Raw genomic sequence first — 4,969 nt, 5'->3', positions numbered from 1 at the left:
ATTCTGTGTTGTTGTTGGCGGAGCTCTCTGCTATACGGCCACCCGATCCGCCATCTTGTTTGTTCTCCTGAGGCTTCTTGTTATTAAGTGCCATTAAGTGAGTTCCAAATTATAGCAACCCTGTATAGAGTTCCCTAGGACCCACTGGTGAGTTTGAACTGCCGATCTTGCAGTTCAAACTGACCTTGTGGTCCAGTGCTTACCCTACAGCGCCATACCAGGACTTCATTCTGAGACTGTTGTTGTTGTAAAGTGCTGTCAAGTTGGTTCTGACCCATAGCGACCCTGTATAGGGTTTCTGAGGAGCTGCTGGTGAGCTTGAACCACTGACCTTGCAATTCAAACAGCTTTGCACTTTGGTGCGTTCACTCACAGTGCCACACCAGGACTACGTGTTCTGAGACTCGATGCCGGTAAATGATAACCTAGTATTTTCATTTACTCAAACCAAGTCAACAACGTAAACAATTAAACAGTGGGCCAATGTTCAGAATAGACAGAACATATCAAATGTATCTAGTTGATACATTCAGTGGGGAATTTATACAATTAAGGAGATAAAACACATGGTGGTGGTGGTGGTAGTGGCATGCCCTGTAGTGGGTTCCGATTCAGCAACCCTCAATAGGGTTGCCGAAGCTGTAAATTTTTGTGGGAGTAGAAATCCAGGGGCATGTAAATGGCAATGTGGTTGAGAACTAGGGGCTCCTGGCATCTGGAGAGTCCCTTTTTGATGACTGTGAATATAAAAAGGTTGCCTTACTAAGTCAACTGTTTTTTCAAAATACCTTCAGCTTTCTATCCCCCTTGACTGATTCCTTCTGGTTGGTCTACAGAAAATTTAAAAGACATAATATTTTAAATATATACTAATTTTATGTATTTAAAAGATAGTTTTCTAAATTTTATCTGGATAATTATCTAAGGACAATTCCATTGGAATTTTACTGTTGAACTGCTTTTATCCATATTTGATAAGGTACTTTTCAAATGGTTCAAGTGTAGGCTTTTTCCACCGATGTTTTAATGACACATATATGTTAATTAGAAACCTGGGAAGGTATAGCAGGTTGGACCTGTTGGTGGTAAGAATGAACACGTAGGTAAATTTACTATGTTAATCAACATTATTAGAGTAAAAGAGTCTTGAGAAAAAACATGCAATTAACTTTTAAAGATAGCTACGATAACTTTTGGAATCCTGGTGTGGTGCTGTGGGTCAATGCGCCAGACTGCAAAGCCATTTGAACTGCAAGGTCAGTGGTTCGAGCTCACCAGTAGCTCCTTGGAAACCCTATACAGGGTCGCTATGGGTCAGAACTGACTCAACGGTACTTAACAAGATAATCTTTAAAGATAGCTAAGGAATACACAGGGCTACTGTACCAAAAAGAAATGGCCAATGTTTAACCATTTCAAGAGGCAGCACATGATTAAAAGCCAATGATACTGAAAGAAGAAGTCCAAGGTGTGCTGAAGGCATTGGCAATGAATAAGGTTCCAGGGATTGATGGAATATAAATTGAAATCTTTCAACAAATGCAGTGCTGGAGACACTCACTTATCTATGCCAAGAACTTTGGAAGAGAGCTACCTGGGCAACTGATTGGGAGAGACCCATATTCGTGCCCATTCCAAAGAGAGGTGACACAATAGAATGCGGAAATCATCAGATAATATCATTAACATCACATGTAAGAAAATTTTTTATAAAGATAATTTAAAAATGGCTGTGATAGTACATTTGCAGGGAACTGCCAGAGGTTCAAACTGGATTAAGACAAGGCTGTGGAATGAAGGATATCATTGCTGATGGCAACTGGATCTTGGCTGAAAGCAGAGAACACCAGAAAGGTGTCTACTTGTGCTTTATTGACTACACAAAGGTTTTTGATTGTGTGTTTCATGACAAGCTATGGACAATATTGCAGAGAATGACTATTCTGGAACACTTAATTGTGCTCATGAGGAACCTGTACATAGACCAGGAGGCCATTGTTCGAACAGAACAAGGGGACATAGAATGGTTTAAAATTAGAAAACATATGTGTCAGAGTTGTATTCTTTCACCATGCTTATTCAATCTGTATGCTGAGTAAATAATCTGAGAAGCTGGATTATATGAAGAAAAACATGGCATCAGTGTCGGAAGAGACTCATTAACAACCTATGATATGCAGATGATACAACCTTTCTTGCTGAAAGTCAAGATGACTTAAAATAATTAGTGATGAATATAAAAGACCACAACATTTGGTATGGGTTGCACCTCAATGTAAAGAAAACAAAAATCCTCACCACTGGACCAATAAATAATATCAAGATAAACGGAGAACAGATTGAAGATGTCAAAGACTTCAATTTGCTCTGATCAACCATCAACACTCATGGAAGCAACAGTCAAGAAATCAAGCGACATATTCATTAGACAAATCTGCTGCACAAGACCTCTTTAAAGTGTTCAAGAGCAAAGATGTCAGTTTGAGGACTAAGGTGTACCTGACCCAAGCCATGGTAATTTCAATAATCTCATATGCTTGTGAAAGTTGCGACAGTGAGTAAGGATGACTGTAGAAGAATTGATGATTTTGAGCTATGGTTTTGGAGGAGAATATTAAAAGTACCATGGAAAAATTTTAAAATACCATGGATTGCCAAAAGAACAACAACAAAAAAATCTGTGTTGGAACGAAGTACAGCCAGAATGCTCCTTAGGAAGCCAGGATGGCCAGACATCTCTCATGCTTCGGACATATTTTCAAGAACAACTAGTCCTTGGACAAGGATATCATGCTTGGTAAATTGGAGGGTCGGCAAAAAAGAGGAAGACCTCCAATGGGATGAATTGGCACAGTAGCAGCAGCAATGGGCTCAAGGATAGCAACAATTGTGAGGTAGGTGCAGGACTGGACAGGGTTTCATTCTGTTGTGAATTGCTATGATTCAGTACTGACTAGATGGCACCCAACAACAACAATGATGACCCTGGGAATAATAATATATATATTTTAAATAAAGGCATTATCAAAATTCCAGGACCATTTTATTTATATCATTATGTATATATACTGTGATTCTCTCTGATTGACAATGACATTAAACCTACAAACAAAATAAATGTGTATAAGGAGCTCTGGTAGCGTAGTGGTTACGAATCGGGCTGCGAACCTTAAGGTCAGCGGTTAGAAACTACCAGCCGCTCCGCGGGAGAAAGATGAGGCTTTCTACTCCCGTAAGGATTTACACCCTCGGAAACCCTGTACAGGGTCGCTATGGGTCGGAACCGACTCAACGGCACTTAACAACAACAACAACATAGTTATTGTACCAGAGACTGTTCTTGTTTATGAGAACACTTTTTAAAAAATAAAATGCATACAATCATTGAAACATTTTATAATAATATTTTATTTATACACAATTAACTTACAGGGAATCAACTATTTCAATTTGCTATTTTATTTTCTCTCATCTTTACTTTGGAAAAAAGAACTCTCATAATAGTTTAGATTTAATTACAATTTGAAGAATATAGAAAAACTCAACTATTCCTAGTATCCTTTTGTAAAATAGAAGAACAAATCTTATAGCCATTCCATGAAACTCAAAGAAATACAGCCATAATAAACATCCTAACAGGTGTTGCAAATGACACGTTAGTCAGGCGCCTCGTGACATCCCTCTTAAAACAAATACCCGAGAAACCATTGACAGCTTTGGAACCCTGAGCATCAAAGGCAAGTCTACAGATTCAGACCAAGTTGTGGTCCCTGGTCTTTTGGGTGGGGAACCCCATGGTGGGGAGGACCTGTGTGGCAGTAGCTGGAGATATGGGACTCAAGGTGCCCTCCTCCTTACACTGAGTTGTGGTAGGAACCAGATAAGAAGATGCACTTACACAAGAGTGTACCAGCAAGCACGCCAGTGATCTGCAACCGAAGAGTTATACTTTTCTCCCTTACCCTCAAATGCTTACAGTGTCCAGAGGTATGGCAACCCTACACATCTGCCCACTCAAAGGCTGATGGAACCCCCTACTCTGACCCTCCCTCACCTGCCCCCCCCAGTCTTCCCCCGTAACTCCACTCCCCTGATTAACTGCAGAGTCCCCCATGGATTGAAAGTCACATGCCTATTGCCTTAGATAGCTTCAAGGAACGCGCCCATGAGTCACACTCCACATTCCTGCTACCTCTGTGGTTAATAGTGCACCCATAATGGGGCACAGTGCTCTCACAACACAGTTAGCACTGCTTTTTCCTCTCTCCATTTTACCTTTGCCTTATTTATTTTCCCCTTCTTTTGTTCTGCTTTCCTCTTCTTTCACCCCTATTCTTTTTCATTTTCTTTTTTCTCCCTACAGTGGGAGGCTAGTGAAACTACCCAGCCATACCCACTACACTGACTGCCAGAATGACTTGGGGACCGCCACTACCTACTCCAGAATCACTGGGTCAGTGAAAAACACCAGCCAACACCCATGCAGCCACCCTACATAGGCAGCAGAGATTTATGCCCACAATCCCACCCACTACCAAATCCACTAGAGACAAATGGTGAGCAGTTTACTGTTGCCCAAATAATGACCAACATATAACCATCATCAGCAACAAAATGCAATAATACTGCAATATCTCAGAGACAACAGCCAACTACAAATCACACAAGAAAAGCAAGACAAGATGGCTCAACAAGTGATCAAAATACAGGGCCAGAAAGCCTTCTGGAGGAAAAAAATGGCATTTGAACTATCTGATAAGGAATTGAAAATAATTACATTTAGGGTCCTACAACAGATTTTAAAAGAAATCAAGGAAACTAAAGACAAAACCGAAGAAACCACAGGCAAAATCAAGGAACACACACACACACACACACACACACACACACACACCACTCTAGAAGTATTCAGGAAAACAGAAAAAGCTAAAAATGAAAAAACTGACAATTTTTCATATGACAAAACACA

Source organism: Chrysochloris asiatica, unplaced genomic scaffold (genome assembly GCF_000296735.1).
Source record: "Chrysochloris asiatica unplaced genomic scaffold, ChrAsi1.0 scaffold00183, whole genome shotgun sequence".
Lineage (NCBI taxonomy): Eukaryota > Metazoa > Chordata > Mammalia > Afrosoricida > Chrysochloridae > Chrysochloris > Chrysochloris asiatica.
Note: the sequence above shows the minus strand (reverse complement) of the source record.